General features: G+C 35.8%; 1 long non-coding RNA gene across 1 annotated transcript in view; it reads left to right on the top strand.

The window, feature by feature from the left end:
* The first annotated feature begins 21,464 nt into the window (after positions 1–21,464).
* LOC125251274 overlaps positions 21,465–26,316 on the top strand; it is a 60,713-nt gene continuing 55,861 nt past the window's right edge. Inside the window, exon 1 of the long non-coding RNA XR_007180959.1 lies at positions 21,465–21,565. This is a non-coding gene — a long non-coding RNA (uncharacterized LOC125251274). The remainder of the gene's footprint in view (positions 21,566–26,316) is intronic.

Below are 26,316 nucleotides of genomic sequence, written 5' to 3'. Positions count from 1 at the left end.
TTATGGTAAAAAAACCATACATCATTCGTGTCAAACATTTCATGAACTGATATAATGTTAATTTACCAACCTATGGAAGTACTAATATCTGTTTTGTACCTTTTGTAATACACTGACAACACCCAAACACAGTGTTGATGAGAGTCACATGATTCAAAGTTCATCTCAAGCAGCTTTTCAAAAGCTGACAAGGACAACACTAATATATAGAAGGTGCACACAGTGTCACAAACACTAAACACCATCATGGTAACATACATGAAATTTTAAAAATGCAATAAACATTAACTTAACATTAGATGTAACATAACCCCAATGTACATAACTGATTAGAAAAAACTAAGAAGAATTAGTTATTTCAACGAAAATACATCAAATGTGAAGTGTCATGCAGGGAATTGTGGGAATTTTGCATTTTTTTTCAGTGTAAATTATACAATTACTTATTTTTCACTTCCAAAAACTGTAAATTTAACGGTATTTTACTGTAAAATTACATTAAATGTACCGTTAGATCTATTACAGTTATTCACCTTATATAGTACGGAAACTTTCTGTAAACCAATTAACTGTTTTTCACCATAGCATTTTTACAATGTTTTACCGTTAAAATCACGATCATTTTTTACAGTGTTGGGTTGTTTGTTAACAGGTCTCAGCTGATGTATATTCACGTTGCTACATTTTATATTACAGAGCTCAGAAACTGTCCAGATTCATTTCTTTGTCTCATTTAGTCTACACCATGTGATTCACAGCATGTCACTGCTATTAAATTATACAGGGCCTCTGGTTTTTGTTTTCTACATTATTGACCAGGACCCTGTTACCAGCCAGATAATCTCATGACTTATAGAACATCAACTGTTTTGATTTCAGTAAAATCAGAAAGCCAAACAGTTTCTGTTTTGGCCTATAGATTTATGACGGAGGTTCACTTTTAAATGTAGCTTGCCTAGAATATTCTGATAATGAAACAAAACCTTTTCAGTTTTATTAATAGCATCCCTGTTTGCTTGATATAGCATAACAAGCACAGCTTTGCAGTGTGAATTCCTACCTTCCCTCAGATCTGGCAATTCTCGGTCCTGCGGTAGATATCTGAATCCAATTTCGTCCGGTAACACAGCGCACAGTCTACCTCAACCCCTCGACAGCCGGTTAATTGACTTCAGGCTGGTGAGATGCTTAGAGCAAGATAAAAGCAACAAATAGATTTACATTTCAGGCTTCAGCTATGGATAGTTTTGACAGCCTTTTAGCTTTTCCTGACAGAAAGTTTTGCTTAAGTTCACAAACCATATATCTCTAACAAAGAGCCATCTGTCGCTGCTCTCTCTCTCTGAGCGTGAGGGGATGAAGAGAAGATGATCTCGTCACACGCAAGCCGCCGAAACGCTTATTATATAACTGTGGAGGGTCCACAGCTGCAATGAATCTGTGTGCTCTGTAAACCTGAATGTCCCTCTTCGTGTCTCATCAGTTGACCTGTTATGAAACTTTGGAAATTGAGCCTTTCTGCAATACCCAGGCTAATTTAGAAAAAGGATGTGATGTTTTTCTTATTTGGCACCTTCTGCATATGTTCATACAAACATCGAAGGAATTTGAATGAAGGAATGAACGACAAAAAAAGAAGCAGCAGCGAATGCCAGTTTAAAATGTTCTTTTATTATTATATATGTGTGTGTGTGTGTATGCAGTATATTATATATATACTCAGTATACTGGATTCTCATTCCCTTGTGGAAATGAAACATAATACTCATCCTTGACTTGAGCTGAGTAAGATTGACATATTAGGAGTCAATTAGCTGAATTATTACATTTCGCCTTTCACAGATGATCCAGTTGGAAATGTATCTGGAAAAACTCTGCTCCTATTATTTGTTTAAACCTCAAATTACAGGAGCAGCCTTCCTCCATGGTCTTTAGATCTTGCCAGATAACGAAAATCATTCTTAGGAGTATGAGCCGTACAGATGACTGCATTTTCTGTAAGCCGCAGAGTCTTTGAAAGCGCTCTTGGTCTTAAGGGGCTTAACTCCGGTTCCTGCTGAACTGAGCCAGTGCTAAATACATCAACTGTTATCAGCTCAGTAGGCACAGGAGGTTGAACCCAGTGCTGTACCTCACAATGGCCTCTGTCAGTTACGAGGCTCTCTACAAGGATCCATATTTTCCTTCTGATTGATCAATCAGAGCTGGATAGGATGGCAGATTTATTAAGGATATAAAGAGTATTGCATCAGAGTATTGCATAAAGAGTATTGCATACAGGGTTCACCCAAAAATGAAAATTCTGTCATTTAATACTCATTAACTATAAGACTTTCGTTCATTTTCGGAACACAAATGAAGATATTTTTGATGAAATCTGAGCGATTTCTTGCCCTTCATAGACAGCTACGTGACTACCACTTTGACGCTTCAAAAAGTTTATAAAGAGATTGTAAAACTAATCAATATGAATTGTTTAGTCCAAGGCTTCTATTCACATAAAAACATTGATCAGCGGATATAAACAAAAGCTCAACAAAACCTGCGTGACGCATGAGAACAGACCTCTTCTGGAAGCTCAAACGTGCCGCGTAACACGAGAATGAACCTTGTTGGTTCTCGCGTGTCAAGCAAACATGCTTGTGCTTCTGTTTACTATAACTGATGTGTGAGTAGATGAATATTTATATGTGAATAAAAGCCTAAATTCAATCTGTTCATCATATAAATTGATCAAGCCTCTTCAGAAAATTTGAACTAAACCGCTCAATTCATATGGATTAGTTTTACGATCTCTTTATGAACTTTTTGAAGCATCAAAATGGTAGTTACGTAGCTGTCAATGGAGGCACAGAAAGCTCTCAGATTTCATTAAAAAGATCTTCATTTGTGTTCCGAAGATGAACGAAAGTCGGATTTGAAACGACATGAGGGTGAGTAAATGATGACAGAATTTTCTTTAACACACCAAATCATTTAAAAAATGTGCCTGGGTATATAAAGCATCAAATAAATATCACATTTTTTACTGTTTGTCCATCTGTCCATCCATCAATCCATCATTTGTTTTAAAGCCCAATAAGAACTAGTGAACAGTGGGGTCCAAAAGTTTTAGAACACTAGTTCGAAAGCTTCTATTTTGGGTTTTTTCCCCATTTTTTTCAAATTCATTGCTACTTATTTTCCATTCATAGTTGAATAATAATTAAAAAAAACGTAAGATTTTTTTGGGAGACTTTTGGAGATTTTGTTTTTTAAATATATTGAACATGGCATTGGATTGATTGACAGATTGACAGAAGTTCAGTACTGTCTCTGCTCTATTCCTTTATGTTGAACAGTGCTCTGGCTTAATGCCAGTTTGACCAGACCACCCTGTCTGACAGGGCGGGACTGTGGATTACACTCTGACTTTTTTTTTCCCTTGGCGGGTCATTTCCCGTAGTTCCCCTGGAACAGGTTTGTGTCCTTTTTCCGGTTTGTTATAGCATGGCCAGCCGTCATGTTTGTCTTCTCACCTCTTGGCTGATATAGAGTGTGGGCCTCAGAGGAGCGGAACTTAGCCACTGTGAACATAGGATATCCGAGATCTGTTCACAGAGTGAGCTAAGTCCTGCACCTCACGAAACTTCATCAGACATAAAAATCCAGATGCTCTCCAGAACATTGCCTAAAATATCATTGAATTCAATAACAAAAGTCATTGTGCATAAACATTATGAAGCAAAATAGTTTGGCACTCAGTAATGTAATAATGTTTTTAAGAGATAAATTACTTACTAATCACTTGTATTTAGCAGAATATCTAAACATAGACAAAGATATATGGGTGTTTCTTCAACTAAAAAACTTTTTTTCTTCTTGTGAAGAGCACATCTTGAAAACTTTTTTTTATCATGCCTTCAACAGTAATTTTTCTGCTTTTAAAATGTTATGTGTATATATATATATAAAGGATATATAAAATATTAGAAGATTACAAAGAAGTCATCCTTTTTTCTAAAAAAATATTTAAAATGTCATTTCTATCACCTTGATTTTCACTAAAGAATACAATTACACACAATATATAGATTGTGATGTGAAAATGACACTTTGCTGGAAAAGTTTTTTGAAAAACAAACAAACAAACAAACAAAAATAACAGCATTCTCCTATGTGGCTTGTGAATACATCTTATAACTTGTTATTTATAGACATTTTAAAAAGTAGTAACAAATTTTTGATAAAGTCATTATTAATGAGATTGTGAGATTGTATTTTAAGAGTTTTTTTGTTAAGTTGTAAATTGTAAATTTTTACTGGCCCCCACCAAAATATATAAATAAAAATATTTGTTGTTGTTGTTGTTGTTTTGACCCATTGTATTCTAATAAATATGAGCCACCAAAATGTTAGATACCAGTGGTCAAATTACACAATTCTTAATTGATTCCAATTTCGATACCACAACAAAAACAACTAGCCTAACTAATTTAACGATATAATTGAGTATTCAGTAATAAAATAAGAACAACTTAATAAATTACAAGAAACAGCTCAAATAAATACAACAGATCAAAGATACAAATGAAATAAACAGTTCTTTAAGTTTTTCAGGTAACTCTAACAGTATTCAGGTACAGAAATTGAATAATCAAATGTAAAATAACAATGTAAAAGTTGTTCATTCAAGTCACTTTCGTGATGACGCAGCACTGGCCCAATTGGGCAACTGACAATACCGTCAACTGCCCCAAGCGACTTTCACGCTGGCCCCAGGCCATCGGGAAGTCCTTGTTGTCGAGCCCTGATGTAGATGAAAGACAGGCAAATCTTTCAGCTCTAAGACTTTAAAAATTCTCATTTGCTTTCTTGAATCTGTTTCTTTTCATTTTAGATAAATGTTCATATATAAACACTATATTATTTACTTAATGAACACATTATCACATTTTTCCTCACACGTCAAGTTACTCAACAAAGCAGTGTGGCGCCATTTTCAGAACCTACCACATTCACTGCCCATTTCAAAGACAGCCTCAGCTGTCAAAGCCACAGCTTTTTATATTAACATTACGTCGGGCCATGTCTGTATGGCACGATATCCCAGTATCATGTTTCTAGTTTCCCAAAACCACAGTCATAAGATGAGAGCCAGTGTTTATGCAATGAACAAAAAAGTGGCGAACAAAACATATGTGGGGCCTACAGATATGAGCTTTCTCTTTCAGCATATTTCAGCCCTAAGTTATGGTTCATTCCGAGGGTAGATTTATTTATTCCTCGGGACATGGCGGGAAAAAAGTTTTGGTCCGTTCTCTTCAATGTGGATTTTGACGGCTTCATCAATCAGGGTGTTAGCAGAGTCGACTCACAGAGACTTTCCTGGAGTAAACAGTTCACAGCTGGTTGGAAATCCCTGGCAATGTGATTTTATGATATAATCCCAAATCACTCTGCCAGGAATCCCTCCAGCCGGCCCATTGATGAGATGACCAGGAGAAAGTGATGAAGAAAACCAGCAGCTAACGCAATAGCCTGCCAGTAAGCGCTGGAGACGCACGCCGTTCCTCACCGCTGTGGTATCGCACATCTCCTGTTTCACACGACGCTTACGGGGATAATTTGCCCAGGCTCACGCATACTCTTGAGAAATCAGGCTTTGAATGAAGCCATAGTGTCTTCTATTTAAATGACCCTCGGTTCTCTCTGTGTATGTGTGTCCACATTGCCATTAGATACTGTTGACAAGATTTGTCCTCTCGCCAGCAGATTGTTACCATCTTTAGCAAAGTATGATCCACACATCAAAGAGTTCCCCCTTTTAAATAGTGGTCATCATGTGGAATGAGTGTATCATATCAACTGACTGACATAATGAGAAACACAGAAAATTGTCAGGGTCGCTGCAGCGACTAAATAATAGTTCATTTTCCGCATGAATCATCAGGGCTGTTGTTTCGTGCGGTGGCTCACGACATGGGGCTATGATTGCGATCGGCCTCTGCTCCTCCTCGCATGTCCGTGGAGATGTTATGATTTTTCATCACTGTGACTAGCCAGAAACGAATTGCATTAGAGGCCACATTAAAAGCTAGAAGCCAGTTGTCTGAACTAAATGCAAATGGATGTTTTTACAAAGAGCTGTTTTCTCTTGTAGTCCTTTGCTGGAGCCTTTATTACTGGGTTATGGGTTTCTATTATGAGGGTGCGTGTCATATTGGCAACTGCGTGTGAAATTCACTGGGTGACCTAAAATGAAAGGACGTGTTGCTCTGTCCTTAGACAATTGCCTTTTGATATCTCTTTAAATGAACATGTCTGTGAATCTATGATTCATAAGCATGACATTTTCTCATGATGGTAAACTCACCCAAGTCTGGCTATTTGAGATTATCTCCAGACAGGCATTATGGAAAGATCTGAAAAAAAAGGAGAGAGACTTTCGTTCATTTTGAATGTCCTTCATTATCTCTGAATGATACATAGATGTGTAAATTAGTCTGTGGAAAAACGTCTCTTGTGCTACGTGCACAGATCCCCTTCCACGTGGTTTGTGATATGCTATCGTGCCGTTCATCAGAATATTAGCTACATTATATTTACTGTTTGAGTTCATTTATATAAAAAGCACATTTTTGATACAACTAGTGCATGCCAACGTGCTCTACAATGGCCAGACATGACAAAAACAAAACAAAACTATAATAAAAATCAGACTGTAGTTGAATATATCATAGTCATTATTACTTAATGGTGTTTCAAGTATCTTATTGAGTGCAGAATAGGACATTTGAAGTACCTTCAGAAGGTACTTTGCCCTTCTTGTCTCCCCTTCTTCATTTCAAAAATAAAAATGTAATAAAAAATAGGAATGCACAATATATCTGTCACAATATCATTCATATGTTCATTTTAAATGTTATCGTTATTGGCCCAAAAATAAAATTTGGCCGACATATTAAAGCTGATAAATAATGGATGATTTACTTCAGCTGAGACACTTCAGATGTGCACCGTTCGCAATGATGGTTTTGAATTGCTTGAAATATGACTGAAATCACTTCAAAAAGGAAAAGAGGAAGTCTGTCATATAGGCTACATAATGAGAATATTATAATTGTGTGCTTGGGACATGGCTTTTAATGGTGAGACTTTTGTTTTTGTAATCAGGCTCTCAAAAATGATATAAAAAGCTGGATTTAGATTTATCGGCCAATATATCGGTTATCGGCTTTCAAATGAAAAGAATTATCGGTTATCGGTACCGGCCAAAATTTTCATATCGGTGCATCCCTAATAAAAAAAAGTTACATAAATATGAAATCGCTGAAAGTTTTATAGCTGGCGTCAAATATAAAGTCTATTACAATCTTGGTTGGACCGTTTACACATAAGCGTGTTATTCTAAACACTGCAGGCTGAATTGATTATTCTACATATTAAATGTATTGTACATGATTTAGTCCTTATTGTGATCCGCACTTGACGTCATTAGATGTATCTACAGATCTTGTAATTGTCTTATTTTTCAATCAAGCGAGATCTATTAGTCAGAATGAGTTACTGTTACCCTACTGATTTAGTGTTTCAATGGTTGCAAGTGGGGAAACTGTTTTCCATTTCCCCTTGGCAGCTTAATATGTGTTACGTAGTTCAGTTCCAGAGAGAAAGCTCAGTGAAATCAAGCAATTGTCACATCACTTCTGAAATGACTAAAGCACCTTTCAGAAGCCTCATCAGATCCAGACAATTAAAGACTTGTTCAATTCAAGCTCAACTGTATAATCTAATCTGACAAAGAGTAAGTGCTGTTAAATGAAGGAAGGTGAATAAAACTTAAACTTTGTGAAGGAATACAATATAAATATTTCAATATGATAATTGTAGGATTTCAAGCTGTAAAATAGTTAACCTTGAACGAGACAATTTCAATATAAAGGCACTGGAAGTGGACTCGTTTGATACGATGACTCATAATGTGGTTTCATCATTGGCCATGTGAACAAAAGTCACATTGCAGAGTTCGGAAAAATCACAGTCCAAAAAAACATTGTTTTGCTATCTCTTTCCCATCACCCCCCCAGGACCATGAATTAAGATATCCATTTCAACAATGTTGTTGAAAAAATATGCTTTTGGGTTTTAGTGACAGGCTCTCTTGCTGTCATAATGTCTATCATCTACTCGCCTTGAGCTGCTGCGGCATGCCTACGAAATTATGGCAATTGAGACCAGCTCTGGCACCTTGTATTTTCTGCCTGGATCTAGTATTTGACACTCTGTTATGCTCCTGGCAGACAATCACAGGACTTGTGCTGCATGTCTGAAATAATGCCAGCGCCCCTCTCCCCATGATTACACATGATTTTCACAGTCTCAGCTGTTATGGCTAGACGGCCTCAGGGGCAGCCCAGGACACACGTGATTGGTCTGGCTGCTCTGACGCCATTGCCTTGTCCTGGCGGGGAGGAAACACTTATGTGGACAAAGAGAGGCATTGCATGCTGGGAAGTGGGTGGGCGGGCTTCCCGAGCTGATGCTGCAGATAAAGTTGACTGTGTGCCCGGCGTGTATGGAAAAGGCCCTTTGGCAGGGGCTTGAGGTTTAGAGAGGGGAATCGGGATACAGATCGAGACTTATGATGTTGAGTTGAGAAACTGAAGGCAGAGATGCACGACTCGTGATAACAACCGATTGCATGATAATCAATAAGTGCACACATAATGAGCTCGCATTCAGCAAGAGATTAAATGTCTCCTGAAGCTTTGGACATGAAGCTTCTTTGGTAAATGTGGCTCTATGTTCATTCGTTATTAACATATTCTGGAAATAATCAGGGATATCAGCGATTACGCATCCAAAATGAGATTTGCCGGGTTTTGGAGGGTCACCTCCCTTTCAGGATTTTGTTACCACAGAGATTTCACATTGCAATTACTTAAAATGCACTTGAAGTATTTGTTTGTGACTGTAACTGATTTGTGGTATCATTAACCATAATTTTAATATGAAACAGAAAAGGTCAAGGTTTCGATTTGCAGTATATAAAACTTTTTCAGATTTTTAAAATGAAGTATTTGTGTAATAAAAAATATTACTGAGCATGGTTGATTTAAGTAGCACGATATTATTCCTTATTTAGTGTAATTTAAAACCTTAAATACTTATCCAGTTTATTTCGTAGTCATATTGAATCAAATGGTAATCTTAGAAACTTGGACTAACATGCTCAGAGGAGTTTTTCACAGTCTATCATGGATGGTTTACATTTTCCTCCAGAGGGACCACATAAAAAAAAAAAAAAAAAAAATTCTAATCACATTGAGGTTGAACCACATTTGCCAAAGTACTTTCAAAGACACTCTTCATTAACTAAATATCTAACAGGCCTTCAGCTGAAGGAGCTGTCTGTGGCATAATAACTTTGACAATTATTTACTACACAGCAGAGATTGTATGCTGCATAACTTCAAAAAACACGCTCTGAGGACACAAGAGGATGAGCTTAATCAGACTCAGACTAAATGAAAATGTGGTTGGTTGCATAAGCCTAATATAGCCCTTAAATAAATGCACAATGTCATATGAAAAGACAGGAACACTGAAGGTTTCAATAGACCAGCTGAACACTAATAGAGATTCTGCTTTCAACCTAATGTATTCCAGCATATTGCTTTGAAAATATATGGAATATTCTCAAATACGGTGTCCAGGGTTAGGGTCAAAAATGTTTTTTCTTCTTCTTCTTCTTCCAACTTTGCCTCAAAAACAAAAGAACACTGGGATACCAGTTATTAAAATAATAGCAAATAGATGATTTTTGGCTAATTAACCTGGCTTATTCTTGCCAACAACTGCACTCGCTGATTAGCGGCACTGAGACAAGTAGCTTCAGCACTGCTTTCCCACGCATAAATGGAGGTAGGGAAAATTTGGGGACTTTATTGGACTTGGAAAAATGCAATAAAATCTCTCTCTCTGAATGCACCCATCTGTTGGACCTTAGAAGACTTCCTGTAAACAAGTCGTAGAGAACAAAACCTCTCACACCAGGTCTTTGCCCATAATTACCCTTTCATCTTTTTTTTCCTCTTTTCTTTTTAGCCTGCTGTCTTCTGCTCTTGCTCACATTATCACTGTGACTCTTAGAAGGGTCCTTGACACTGTGAAGAATTATTAAGATGTCTAATTACATGGATTTATCTTAAATACCACTATTTTACTTGTCAGATCTTAAAACATAAGCGATTAGTCACTTGATATCTCAGAAGAGGTCTGAAAACGGAGCTTATATATAAAATACGATATATTATTTTGCTTGTCTCCCAGTCGAAAAATGAAATTATTGTGTTTTTTTTTTTTTTTCTTAGTAACGTCTCAGTAATGTGGAAGATTACTGTTCCTTATGTTTTGTTTCTTATATTTTGCAACTAATTAACATCGTTACTGTCTTAGGCTGCCATTGTTGAGGAAATTAGTAATGAATCCTAACTTGATTTGTTCAGATATGGGCCGTTATGATGTAATTTCCCTTCCCCCTCCTCATAATTTGTTTGCGTGCATCATGTGCCATTTCCTTTCCTCTGCTCTACTCTAGTAGCCTTTCAGCTGCCAGGAAGGGGCATTTTCAGACAGTTACCCATTTACTGGTATAGCAACACAACATGGTTTTGTATAACTTGAATTCTTTCAGATTACCCCTGTTGCTTGTAATTTACATCAGCGAATAGTAGCTGTAGGATTACAGGATTTACATCCCAATTCTGTTTGACTTTCTGTTAGGTTTAATTATTCTGAAAATGAAGAATATGATACAACCATTGAAGTGCATGACTCAAGCTATTTTGCTAGGCACGCTCAGATCGTCTGCAGTTGTCTAAGCCAGTACTCTAAAATAAGGTAGACCTCATTGGATAAAACATAAACATGAATTTGGCTTTATGGGCATACACAGCATACACAAAAAAAAAAAAAAAAAAAAAAAAAAAAAAAAATATATGTATATATATATATATATATATTCATGATTTTTTTTTCTTTTGTCAAACAACTTAGATCATTAATGTGGTTCAGATAACATAATATTTTGAGTTTCTATCTCCTTCATTGTATTAACTCAAATTTTTAATTTCAGTGAACTCAAAATTAATACAACCAGGTAACTTACTTTAAGTTAAACCAACAATAAGTTTTTCCAGTGTACTGTAATAATAATTTACAAGCTCACAAAGCTTTAGAAATGGATTCATTGCTTTTTTCTTACAACCTTTTTTAGATTGGTGTCATGTAAGCAATCATTATTTAAAATGCTTTTTTAAATCATTATTCAGAAAAAAAATATTTTTATATATTTAAATATTTATAAAATTAAACATACATTGATAAATATGTGTATCTATTTAGAAATAGAAAATGAAGTAAATTTTATAGTAAAATATATATATTGTAAACACTTTTAATAAAGGTATTTGAAATTAAAAAAACTATCTTAAATTCATATTTATTGGCATAAACACAAATTTAAATTCATAAAATAATGTGCTATATATTTACAATCTTTAAATGTATAGAACATCTTAATCGACAAACACACAAAAATGCTCAAGTTTTGTTTGAAACACAAATTTTCTTTTAAAATAAGACACGCTGTACTATTTATGGATTTACTGGCTCATTGATGTAGGCAGAGTGCAGCTATAGGCCACACTGTTGTTCTAATCACGTCAGTGATGTCAGGTGGAAAAGATGGCTTACTTCCTCTCTCTCTGCCAAGATCCAATTGAGAAAGGTCTCTTAATCATGTCTGTTGAGGGTCCCGGAATTAAATTACATATACATTTCTTCCACTGTCTCTATATTTCTGTAAACACAGTGAACAAAATCCTTTTTGCATTTTTTTTTAATGACTATAAATACATTTTCTTTTTATATATACTGTTTACTTATTTATTTGTTCACTTTGAAACACTGTTTTTAGATACAGTCTCGCTAAATTTTTTGGTTAAACAGCTACTTTATGTTATATAAAAACCATGAAGCCTCAACAAATTGTTAGGAGTATCAACAGAATCTGGTGGCTATTAAACCCTATATAAATCCAGTTTCCCAGCATTGGGAGTCTAAATTGAGGCATATAAATGCATTGCTAAACTATGAAGTGTTTTACTGCATATTAAATTCTGTTTATATTTTCTCTTTAGTGCTTTTTTGATGTCTGTTTACAGTGAAACTTTATATCGGAACTGTGGTTTTTAGCAATATGTGGGGTTAAATACAGGTTTCAGCATTAAAATCTCATTTCAAGCACGATAAACGCAGGCCCATAAACGTCTCCCGCCACATTATAATGAGCGCCAGTTCTGATATTTAAACAGCAATTTATGTTGGGGGAAAATGCCATATTTATGCAAGCATTTAAAAGAATAAGCAAGCATGAAAACGTAAATGTTAATTCAAATTATTTGCCATGAATAATATTCAAACTGTTAAACATTTTTTAAAAAAAAATGCACTTATATTTTCTATTTCTTCTTCCTTTTATTGGATCCCTGTTCTCAAATATATCCTAGAGATTTCAGTCAGCAATTTTCACGTCCTTTAAATGCAACAATGAATGCCACTCTTTATGATTTTTTAACAATACATGACTGCTCTTAGAAAATTGGTGAGCCATAGAACTTAATTATTCTTTCTTTTTTATTGATTTATTTTATATATCCCAAAGCGTTCATGCTGAAACACTCGAACAGGTGAACAATCACAGACACAATACCGTATGCAGACAAAGGGAATACATCTGTCTCAAGGTTCAAGCCTGTAGTGTATAATCCAAAAGTTTGGTCAAGCAAATCCAGAGGTTTGACAAAATTGAAAGTTACCAAACTGCTGCATCCCAAAATGAAAGAAAAAAAAAAACTTTTTTTTTTTTTTTTTTTTACTCACAATTAAGTCCAGGTGACTCGCACTCTCTGAGTTGAAATAAACCAAGACTGGCACTGTTGTGGCCTTGGCCGTGGCGATCCTCACAGCCAAGCATGCATGGCACCAGGGCCATACAGAGCGTCCATACATGCGGAGACTGCTCTCCACTGAGCAAAGCTCTGCTCTACACTCCTCCTCTAGTCAGACTCAGGAACTGAAACGGAGGCGTACACATCATTCAGAAGTTTGTCTTTGAAAACCACACCCATCCCAGAGCAGAGAGAGGAGGGGAAAGGCTGCCTTTTCCTTAAATAACACCAGAGAGGGGAGGAAACTTGTGTTTTCAGCCTCAAAACAAGCCTCAAAGGATCAAGCAGGAGGCTGAGTTTGGAAAATAAAAAGGAAACAGAAAGTTATTGATATCTGAGGTCATACAGGAAGTTTATTTTAATGAGAGGAAGACCCTTAAAATGAGGCTGCATTGGGGCCTTATTTGGCTATTAACCTACTCGATCAGACTCTATGCATGTTTGAGCTGTTTTAACTGAAAGCAACTTGCACTGACATATCTTAAATTATGCCATTGTTTTGTCTCAAGATGCACACCTGTAATATTTTTTCTATGGTACGTTTATAAAAGCTACTTGAATTAATGCCTAATCCTGGCTTAATCTAAGCCCTGTCTGTGAAACCAGGCCTACGCGTCATTCACTTGCAGAAGTTCTCAAGATATCAATCTCACAGGCTTGATAGCGTTATGATAATCTCTAATTATTCTGTCTTAAATCATGCCCTGTTGTCATCTAAAATGAGAGCTCCGTTTTAAACACGCATGAGCAATGTTCACGTTTAATGACCGACTTGTGTTTGTAGCATAACTGTTTGTGTTGCTAGGTTACTGGCTTCTACGTTATCAACTTAATCCAATCATTCTCAATCACAGCCCACTTGCCCTGAAACTAGATACCACATATCCACATCCATCAATACTTGTTGTTCAGCTGTGTAAATGATGGCACGACTAGACCCAGATTTTACATTGGACATCATGTGACGACCCAACATATTACCAAAATTGAATTTCAATGGTTTTATTCTCCTGTCAGCCAATAATTCACTGCATGAAATTCATTGTGGGTGGCACAAGCCATGGTTTCGTTACAAATGAACCCATTTTTTATGTTTTCTGGGTCATATTTTCTTTTACCTTGCGAGGTTTGTTCATTATTTGAGGATGAGGGCATGTCTGCCTAATTTGCCTAGTGACAGATGAATTTGCACCAAAATACAGTAGTTTGATTGGATACCCAACAAATCTTAGTGCATCTTTTTTTTCCTTATTTCGAATTGCCTCCCATTCATTCAGGGAATCATTTGCAAATTCAGTAACTGGACAATTCAGATTTTGACTGATCGAGTCTTTTTAACTGATACATTAAATGTACATCGTTCATTGTTGCATAAAGGAAGGCTCGCATTCTCATCCCCTCACGAGATGTCAAAAGTTGTTGCGATTTAAATTTTAAATTGTTGTTGAAAAATGCATAGTTTTTCCACCATCACATCACAACCGTCACATTTCTGACCATTATAATCACCGTCTAGAATCTTCTTAGGGACTTCTCAGGCCAGCCTTCAGAGATGTTACTGCAGGTTATGGCTTTGACTAATCAGAGCACTACTGTGGAAGAGGAAATGACACAATTAACAACCCTGTGAGGACCTGCTTACAAAGGAGAGGTCTAGAAACAAAGTATAAAAGTCTTATTTGGTCTGGCTGGTTGCCCGGACAGCAAGTGAAAACAAAGTTTGCTCACACACTCCCTATCGGGGACTTCAGACAGCCAGACAGCCAGACCTTCATGAACACTTTCACCTGTAACTCCCTGAAAAGGGGAAATTGTGCATGTCTCTGTGTGTGTGTAAGTGTATGCATTAGGTTTGTGTGTGTATGAGTCATGCTGTATGGGAGACTCCACCCTGCGTAGGAGGGCAATTGAGCCTGTCACTTACTCTGTCCTGGGAAGAACTGCCCAGACAACAGCTCTCTTTGTTCAAATGTCAGTTAAACTCGGGTAATGATGAGATCTTTCCAGCTGTCCAATCCCAAAGCTATTTCGCTTGCTTTATACAAATTGACCAATGCCATAAAAGTATAGCACACTCAGAAATTTAAATGTGTATCCCGTATGTTTGCTTTTCTCATTTTTTTAATTAGAATGATTTGTTACAGTTCTAGAGTTCTAGAATTTCTTAGAGTGAAACTGCTGTCACTTCAGTTCTTACCTGTAGCTTCTCCATTTTAGTGCATTTATAGCTTCCCTTTAGTCATGCAACCTTAAATTGCACTTGTAATAAATGTAAGTGTTCTGGTTTGTGAATGTTTGTGAATGTGTTTATGCGTGTTGCCTAATTTAGAAGAATCTGGCTGCTAATTCAAAGGCTCAGTCTGGAGTAAAAAGGAATTCAGGACATGGAAAGTTTCTGGGACCACAATCCTGCCTGATTGGGTCTGCGAGCAATGCAGCGTTTAGCAGAGCACTACTTCACTAACCAAATGTAAACAAATGCGTGACAATGACCATGCTAATTCCTTTGTACAAAAGGTTAGATGTTCTTGCTTCCATTGAAGAACAAAAAGCTTTTTGGATCATTCTCTAATCAATAACATGAAAGTGAGGTTTTGCACAAATTCTGTTTAAGATAATCTAACTTGCACTCTCAGAACAAAAAAAGGTACAAAAGCTGTCACTGGGATGGTACCCTTTAAAAAAAAATTCTAGTATGTACCATTTAGGTACTAATATGTACACTTTTGGTTTATGTACCTTTAAGGTACTAATACACTGTAAAACAAAATCCCCGTAAAATTGACGGTAAACAAACGGCAGCTGTGGTTGCCAAAACTTTACTGTTAAAAAATACGGTAGCAACGTTTTAGGTTTCACGGGACAGCACTTAGTTTACTGTCTATTTTACAGTTCAAACCCATATAATTTAAAGGTTTATATCGTAATAATTACGGTTCATAACTGTTTATTTTACACACTGTAAAAAAATTCATTAAAATTACGGTAAAAAAAAAAAAAACGTATTTCATGAACTGATATAATGTTAATTTACCAACCTATTGAAGTACTAATATCTGTTTTGTACCTTTGTAATACACTGACAACCACCAAACACAGTGTTGATGAGAGTCACATGATGAATCAAAGTTCATCACAAGCAGTTTGTCCAAAAGCTGAGAAGGACAATACTAGTATATGTGACCCTGGACCACAAAACAATTTTTTGAAATTGAGATTTATACATTATCTGAAAGCTGAATAAATTGTTAGGATAGAACAATATTTGGCTGAGATACAACTATTTGAAAATCTGGAATCTGAGGGTGCAAAAAAATCAAATTATTGAGAAAATTGCCTTTAAAGTTGTTCAAATGAAGTCCTTAGCAATGCATATTCACTCACAAAAATACATTTTTGATATATTTGCGATACAAAATATCTTCATGTAACATGATCTTTACTAAATATCCTAATGATGTTTGGCATAAAAGAAAAATCGATAATTTTGACCCATACAATGTATTGTTGGTCATTGCTACAAATATACCTGTGCGACTTATGACTGGTTTTGTGGTCCAGGGTCACAAATAGAAGGTGCACACAGTGCGATTCACATCATGGTAACACACATGAAATTTTAAAAATGCAATAAACATGAATTTAACAACATTAGATGTAACATAAATTTATATCAATGAAAATACATCAAATGTGAAGTGTCACGCAGGGAATTGTGGCAATGTCGATTTGCGTTTTTTTTTTTCCACTGTAAATTATACAATGACTTATTTTTCGCTTCCAAAAACTGTAAATTGAATGATATTTTACTGTACAATCATATTAAATGTGCAATTAGATAGATGTATTACAGTTATTTGCCGTATATAATACAGAAACTTTCGGTAAACCAATTAACTGTTTTTCACCATAGCATTTTTACAGTGTTTTAACATTAAAATGACGATAATTTTTTACAGTGCACTCTTTAGGTACAAAGGTGTACCTTTTGAAAGGCTAATTAAATTAGAAAATATATCATTATTTATTTAATATTATTATTTTTAAATGTATAAATTATTTTGATTTGGAAAAAAAAAAGGATTAAAATTAATGTTATTTTCAGTCCTGCTACTTGTTCACAAAATTAGCCCTGTTCTTCTCGCAGAAACATTTCTGAAGATCTGTTGACTACATGCATCAAAATCGATCCTGTTCTCAATTTAAAATTAATCTGACGGAAATAATATTCTGATATTTGCTTTGAAGTCTTTAAACGCTAGGCAACTTTAGGCCAGAGCTGCAGCCGAGGAAAATTAGGCCCATGTGGTCATGTGTGCCACTTAATAAGGGACATTGGGTTTTGCTCTGAAGTAATCTGCCAGCTGGCTGAGTAGCCAGAATCAGATATTTAGTTTGCCTGCTGCTCGGTCCAAATAAAGCACGTCTTCGTCTTGTCGCCTGCATCGCCATCCAACTGTGGCGGGGTTGTTTACACCGATTAAGAATCATTCATGTTGAAATCTGCTCGCTGCTTTAGCCAGTGTGGCTCTTGAGGTTTTTTCCTGTCAGGGTTCAGACCATTTTGAAACGTATAATTCATGCAGCATGCATATAATAAACGAACTGTTTATGCATTACCTTTTATCAATCAGTGATTGACATTTCACCTCACTGATGTATTACAGTTGGGTGTGGGAACAAGGGGGTTTTGTTTTGAAGGGAACTGTAAAGTCGAAATGGCGTCTGGAAACACTTATCCAGGGGCCTGACTGATTATGCCGGGTAAAGACTGCATGTGCACTCTGTAGTTTTATTTAGCAGACTGCACTGCAATTTACTAATCACTTCGGCCTAGGAGCAGGTGATTATGCCACATCTCATTCAAACCCGCCATTCATACACTCTGAACGTTGTTTTGCAACCTTTGTCTTATTTAACTGGGTGGAATCCTCAAACGTATGCATATCAGAAGCTTTAAGCTTACTTAAGTGCCGATTTTGTTGCTTTATTTTGTACAGCCATCATTTTATTTCTAAGAGTGATTCATTCTTCTTAATAGTCAGTTAGACTTAGTATCTGAGTAAACACTAACAATTTACTAAAGCTTGCTTATCACCACACCTGTATTAGTGAGTAAAATACCCACTTTATAGAATGGTTTTTCCCTCGTACATACAAAACTAGCACCTAGAGGCATCCATTAAGGGATTTTATTTCTTTATTTAACAAGATCTGACTGTACAACCTCATATAATAGGCATGTACATTGCTATCTGTGGCAAGTTCTGACAGTCTGTCAATGAAATGTAGGTTCAGATGGATTGGGACACACCCAACGTACGTCTATTTATCTGCTCGGTGGCCTGTGTTTCTTTCATTCAGTGGGAGAAGAAAAACTGCTTTGGAAATGTGCAAACAGTGCATGTCATGCTGCTAACGAAAAAGTCAAATGAACTCCAGCAAAGGTCAGCAGCAGTGAGCCATTTGGTCTTGTCTAGTTGATAAAATGCGTGCATTGTAATTTAATATGTGTGCCACAGTAGTGCATCAAAGACAACCTCCAGGGGAAGTGACTTAGAGAGCAAAAAGGTCTGTGCTAATGTATGTTAGCTTCTTTGCACATCATCTGACACTAGCTGCATCTCTGTTCGTGGTATTATAGATTTTTTTTTATACTTATATGTTCAACTGCTGATGGGTTTTAAGCACCTTGCACAAGTGTTTCTGCTCAACATTGACACCCAGAAAAGTGTGTTTTATAATTAAGACCATAAGACTTGTAGAATGAGGCACTCTGAGAATGAGGTATTTTGTCGTTTACACATAGTTGTGGTTGATTGGGAAAGCAGCAGACAGAGTTTTCCGCTTTTCTCAGCACCCTTATCACTAGCCGGGTTTCCATTACAGATTTGCGCAAAACTTTTGCGACATTCTAAATGTCAATTAAAAACTATTGTGAAATGACGCTGTTTCCATTAACTGATGTTATGCAACTAAAATGTAATTTTTTTACCTCTCACGATAAGTCATTCCAAAAATCATGGCAACGAATGTTAGGTTTAAAGGGATGGTTGATTATGATTTCACTTATTTAATTTAGTTTTTTGTGTAATGTTGCTGTTAGAGCAAAAACAACATCTGCAAACACTCAAAGTTCAATGCAAAGGGAGATATTTTCTTTTACAGAAATAGCTTTTTAAGGACTACAACAAACAGCACGAAGCACGAGCTGTTAGAGCTCCGCCCTCTTTTGGAAAGCGTGGGGGAGCAGCAGCTCATTTGCATTTAAAGTGACACACACAAAAAGACGTGTTCGTGCTCACACCTAAATAGGGGCAAATTTGACAAGCTATAATATATTATCTGTGGGGTATTTTAAGCTGAAACTTCACAGACGGACACCAGAGACTTATATTACATCTAGTGAAAAGGTGCATAATAGGTCCTCTTTAAGTATATCGCAGTCACTGCACTAGCCATTATTTTTAAACGAAGGAGACTTAGGCGTGTTATCCAAGCATTAATGGCAAGGAAAGCCCCTTGTACTTGGGAGCGGCCATGTATGATGTGTTTCTGGGTGTTTCTCCCTCCTATCTGCTTTGAGGTCTTGATAAATTGTGGCATTTCTTTGTTGTTTAGAATCCCGTTTCCTGTAATTCTTTTATCTTTTATGAGTTTAATAAAGGACTCTGTCTCATCTTCTGTCCAAACATTCCACACCATCTTTAAAGAATGATCGACTTTTATGTACGCCAGATGACCTGTAAATGTGAAAAAACTGTTTCCAGTTCCAGTTGCAGTTTTGTGCAATATTCCTTTTTCCAATTGCCTGAAAACTACCTCATTTGAGCGTAAAAACATTTTGCGATTTATGGGAGTTTTTGCAGTTTCCATTGGCCGTATTTTCAATTCGCAATTTCGATTTGCGCAATTTGAAGGGTAATGGAAACACACCTACTGTGTGATTTCACTTAAACATTGCAGAGTTAATCTGGTTTGGGGCGTATGTATATTTTGTAAGTGTGTGTGTGTGTGTGTGTGTGTGTGTGTGTGTGAATAAGGATAAGATGTCTGAGACTGATAATCAGCCCAATATTGCGGCCAGACCTGTTCATTTTGATATGGCTTAAATCATTTTTCAGTGTTCCATAATCAGTTTAGACCATATCTCCAGATGAACTTGATCCCCTGGTTCTAATTTCAGGTAGAAAGACAGAGGAAGTTAGAGTACACTTCATTTGTAATGATACTGCAATCTCGTGAACACTCCAGAGTCCAAATTATCTTAATCTTGATTCACTCCCACAACACCCACATGTGCTACTGATAATGTCACAAGAAAAATAAGGCATGTGCATGCATTGCATGATATACATTCTTGTCAATTTACAAATTAAATGAATTAAATTATTAAACATATTTGTTAGTATATTGATATATAAGGATGAATGTTTATCAGGCAGTGTTCTATTATGAGCATGTTCAAGTACATAAAAATACATGAATTGTGTTATTTTTTTATATATGAAATCTATAATCATAATTAATATGGTGTATTTGTACTGCAGCTATATTGAATTGTTTTCTTTCCAAATGTACTTTTGCATTAAATAACAATTAATTAATTATATAAAATTAAATCAAAAGTACTTGGTCAAATTATACTATCTGTATTGTTTTTTTTAAAGATTTTATGTTGTTTTTCCTTTAATTTGACACAGACTATGACAATATAAATTTAAATGTAATATAAAAATCTGTGAGTGCCATTACAAAGATAAATACTGACATTTGTCACTGGATATGAAAATTCATCTTGCTGTTTTTGATAAATATTTTATTAAATTTTGATTAAATTTATAGGCAAATAAAGGTTCCGAACAGTGGAGGACATAAAATGCAATAACAAAAGCATCTCTGTTAGCTTTGTCATGATTCACTGCAGATGTTCAGCTCTGGTGAATGTTTAATTTTGCCTATACTGATGTTGTTACTAGTTTTGCTGGGGAGCCATGCTGTCCTATTCAATTCTAACATGCAGTACACTCTTTTACTGTGTTTTACCAGTGAGGACATGTCACATAGCTGTAGTATTAGAGAGCCTCTTGATGAAATATGCCTTTAATCTTAGTACAAGAACACCTTGTGTTCTCAGCAGCACTGCAGAGCTTTTACAAAATGACACTTTTTTTCTTCTTTTGTCTCATGGTGACATGTTTTTCTGCTTTCAAGGTTTGTTTCTCTGTCACATGCCAGAAATCGAAACATAAAAAGATTAGTGTGAACTTACATTGGGATTCTAGAGTATTTTATTTGTGAAATGTTTTTTTTTGCATTTGTTTCTAATTGAAAAATATTTTCAGTGCATATATTATTATTATCAGAATTTAAGAGAAAATGGAATTAAAAAATTGATAAGAATTTCAGAATATCTTACTAGTTTGTGATTTCTTTCTTTTGACTTAGTGATGGCAGACCTCATGCTTGTGCAAAACCTGATGATCGTGTTATCCAGAATGATTTGAGATAAACCAGTATCTTGTGCTCCAATGGAAGAAAATCTGACATTTTATACAAAGCAGTTCATGGTGAGTGTCACAAATTAGATTTTTTGACCAGTAAACCGTGCAGAATATTTTTTTCATGACGTTTCTATTGTTTTAAAAACCTAAAACCCTGGTTATTGAAGATTTGTGGACTTTTGAACCCCACCGGTTGTTGCAGTGAGTAGTTTGGCATATGAAAAACAATGCTGATTGGCTCCCAAAACACGTTCTCACGTTTTTTTTTTTTTTTTTTTTTCAGCAACTGTAAAAGGAGATGATTTGAATATTCATTTCAGCACCGAACATTTTGTTTGTTTGTTTTTAATTTGTTGAAGTTCAAGCTGGTTTTTCAGGTCTCTTTAAACTAATCAAGTTATCTCAGGTTGACACTACGAAATTCACCACAAATGGATTTGTCTGATCGGGGCAACAGTCAACATGAGTGCCATCAAACCATGTGTTTCTGGCAATCTCGTGGCATCTGGATCTAATTTCCGCCTTTCGTTCTGTCGCAGAGCAAAGAAGGGAAGCTTATGCCATGAGTCACTGCCCTGAGGCACTTTGTTCGGTGGCTAGCCGTGTACACGGGAACTAGCTGTAAAGCCAGCCATTGTAATCTCCTCTGTTCTGAACACAAGCCCAAGAACTGGCCTGAGGTTTCGGGGCCGTGTCTCTTTCCCACACTTGCACCATCATTAAACTCCTCAGTCTGGCTTGGGTGAGACAGACAGCTGGAGTACTGTTAACAGACCTCTCTCTCTCGTGAGCTGATAATCACCAGATGGTTGATAGTGAGTGTAGGATCCACTCTTGTCTTTACCTCAAATGACCTCAGAGGTGCTCATATATTTTAAGGAGCACTGAGAACTCTTTTCACATGCCACTTACATAGAATGGAAAGCATTTATTGAGCTGTCTGCCTTTAAGGAAGGTCTAAGAAAAATGTAGCATTTACTAAATATATCTTAATGGAATCGTACAACAAATTCATACGACTAACTATCCATGAACTATATTTAGCAGTAAAACGCACTGTAAATTTTTTAACCTATTGTGGTAACCTATAAATAAAATGATTTTAAACAAAGAAATTATTTCATGTTACTAAATCTGAATAAGGTCACACAAATAAATTTACTTTATGACTTTTTTCATTACTAATATACAAAAGGAGAAAGGAGAAGAGCATTTTAATAAATGCTGACCATAAAAACGTGTCATGCCTATTAAAATAAAGGTGGAATCTGTCTTTGATAATTTAGTTTTATAATTATTGTGCATTAAAACTGATTGTCTATAATGCTGTTGAAATTAAATCCCCATTCCACACCTATTCACATGTCTAAATTTGGTCAGTCCTGTTAAGTCCTTCCGCAGATCATTTGCTTCAAACTGAAAATTCTGCCAACATTTACCCTCGATCATGTTGAGTGAAACTTTTCCCATGGAACACAAAAGGAGTCAGCATGTTGTTCTTTTCCATAATGAAAATGCATCGTGATCAATGGTCAGCCATTTTTTTTTTAATTATTATTATTTAATTTTCAGGATTGAAGATTATAAACTACTAATTTAAAAAAGGTCATGCCTTATTCAGTTCTTTATCCAATCCATGTCTTTACCCAAATTAGCCTATAATAGTACAAACAATTACATAAGTTGTGTTGCATTATTTACTTTATTTGTATGAGACTATATGAAAAGTATTTGCTGGTCATAACTGGATGTTTAAAAATTTTTTAGATCTATACACGTTGGAAATGATGTGAGCGCAATTTTTAATCTAACGTTCTCCATCCACATCGTTTACTTAATTTATTACTGTAAATTAAGACTATTTCTTAAATTCCTGTTGGGGCTTTAAGGTTTAAGACATTAGTGAATGCTGCTTTGATATGACATGTATTGTGAAAGCGCTATACAAAATGGCTTGACTTGACTTGCTATATCCCGGGGAAAAAAAAGTCATTTTGATAAAAAGCCAAAAATTATATACACGTATTAAAATATGTAATGCCAATACGTAGCAATACAATGTGGTAACATTTTATTAAATGTGCTGTTTTTTATGTTATTAAATTAACAGTTTAGGTGGTGCATGTGGTCTGATGTGTGTGGGCAATCCAAGTTCAAATCATACTCATTTTCATTGCATAACTAAATAATTTTAAGTTAGTGCATTAAATTGAACAAATCTTTTCAAACGTATTATTTTTGTTGAAAAGACTTACTTAAGAATGTATCTCAATTTAATTTAGTTTATTTCATTAAAAAGAAAGCAAGTCATGCAGGTTTGGAATACAATGATGGTGTGTAAATGATGATTAAAACGGTATTTTCTTATTTTTGGGTGAACAATCCCTGTTAGGTAACAGTTGCACATGTTCACTTTTTATAGTGCAGTATTCATGATAACTAACTCCCTTTTTCTCCATTTTACATTATAGTCTTCACTTTTGAAACTATACAGCAGTACTTTTACCTCAAATATTCAGAATTTCACTAACATTTAATGAAAGCTTTGACTGGATCTTAGTACCCTTGCTGCTATGTTTCAGTTGTGTTTGTGTTCTCTCTCTCACACCCCAGTAGTGATGTGCTGAGAGACTATATGTAGCTGTAAGACCTAAGTGTGAAACCAGCTCCATTTTCATTGCCTTTCTGTTTTCCTCTCTTTCTTTTGTAATAATGGCTGCCTGACTGGTGTTGAAAACTTATGGTGTGTTCAGAGTAACAGCGTGTTCAGGCCTTAGCCTGGCTCTCCGCACCTCTGTCCACAGCTCTGGAAATGACCTCATTAGTTTTCACATCCTATGCATTGTGAGTGATGGAGAGGGTAGTGATTGAGACTATGGATTTAGCTCACATGGAGGGTGATGTGGTTCTTCCGTTTCCTGTCTGGATGTTTAGTGATGTGGGATTTTGATAGTTGCTAATAACAATGAGTCATTTCAAAACAAACTTAAAGACTGTCATCCAATAAAAATCTGCCATGACCTCTGTGCCACAAAGTAAATTTGGCCTCGTGGACAGTGCTCTGACATTTAGCGCGATTGCGCATCGGATGACCCGGATTCGAGTCCTGGCTCGTATATGTCTTTACAGACTCAACCCACCTCCCCCCCACACACACACACACACTTTGCTTCCTCTTCTCTCTCAAACTGCATCAGAATAAAGGCAAAATCACCCAAAAAAAAAGAGTACATTTATGTAAGATTATATAATATTTATTAAATGTGATGATTTTGATAATATTAACAGTTCCACACAATGATTTTTTTTTTTTTTTATCTCTGTATATATTTATAATTATAAAAATTTTTAAAAACATTTTTTTCATCAAGTGAATTTCATCTGTTGCTGTCAAGCTTCAAAAAGGCACAAAAGGACCACAAAAGCGGATTATACATGACCAGTTTTGGTCTGTTTTAAGCTAACATGGCTAAAATATACAGTAGCTCACAAGTTGTATGGACTTGTATTATGTATTATTTTACTTTAATGGTGCTTTAGTGTCCATCTTTGAAGTCTTATTCACATTCACTTTCATTATATTGATATATTTCATATATTCTTTAAAAATTCACATTTTGTGTTCCGCAGAAGAAGGAAAGTCATGACATACAGGCTTTGGAATGACATAAAAGTGAGTAAATACTGACATTTCTGGGTGAAGTGATCCTTTTAGCAAGGGGAAAAAGCAACATTAAAAAGACAAGTTCAGTCAGACCACCGTGCACATTTGACAACGGTGCACGGTTTATTATTTTAGTCTTTCTGATTCCCTCCTCCCTTCACCTCATTTGGGTTAATGTCCTCCTCATTTCCATATGAGTCATTTTGTGGTTTGGAAACAGGTCAGTATCTGACTGTAGTCTCCCACTAGAGATTGTAAATAGAGTTAGGGTAGAGAGGGGTGGTTTATGGGTGGGCAGAGGGGAGTACACACAGTAGCCTTGATGCATGTGCGTTTAGGGTTGAACTCAGGGGTGGTTTCTGCATGTGATGATAGATACCAAAAGACAAGGGAGCCCGTTTCAGGTGAATGATAGCCTCGTTTGCCCTTTTGCCGAGAGCTGAATTTATCAAGCTTGAGTTTTCCAGCTTCTAGCTAGCTTTTGTTGTGCTAGAACATGATCATTAATCTTCGATCTTCTAAGAAAACAATTCTAAGAAAAAAGGTTCACTGCAGATGTACATAAGCTATTAGTTTTCTTTTCACAAACAATTAAATGCTGGTTTCTTTTGGAGGTTTAAAGTACAATATAATTGTAATATAAATAATAAAATATATAAATATAAAATACATATAAAACAATAATGAAAATGTATATGAGTATAATAGTAAATAAATATGCACTAACTAAAGCTAAATATCGAAACATTTCTGGTTCACGTTTTTTTTTTTTGCGTTTTCAAAAGTGCCACATTGTTTTTTACTTATTACCCTCAGGCTTAGTGGTACACGGTGGTCTAGTAAGCTGCTTTATCTGGGATGGATCACTGTCATCATTACCACACAATCCTGGCAGCCACCTAACTCAGACGGCTCATTCATTTACTCCTAATTGGGGATCCAAGGTAGATGCCAGCTGTGGAGATGAAGAGCACTGTTTCTTTTTTTTTTTTTCTTTTTTTTTGTGCAATGCATCAATAAACACCCCCTCATATGATATTGCGAGCTAACAGAAACCAGAATGTGATGCTGCTTTCTGTGTCAGTAATCATTACTTTAAGTTCGATAGAGCCTCTACAGACTCTCCTTCCAATTGCTTTCTTGTTTTGCACAG

This window comes from Megalobrama amblycephala, linkage group LG17, assembly GCF_018812025.1.
Source record: "Megalobrama amblycephala isolate DHTTF-2021 linkage group LG17, ASM1881202v1, whole genome shotgun sequence".
Taxonomy (NCBI): domain Eukaryota; kingdom Metazoa; phylum Chordata; class Actinopteri; order Cypriniformes; family Xenocyprididae; genus Megalobrama; species Megalobrama amblycephala.
This window is presented reverse-complemented; position numbering and strand designations above follow the sequence as displayed.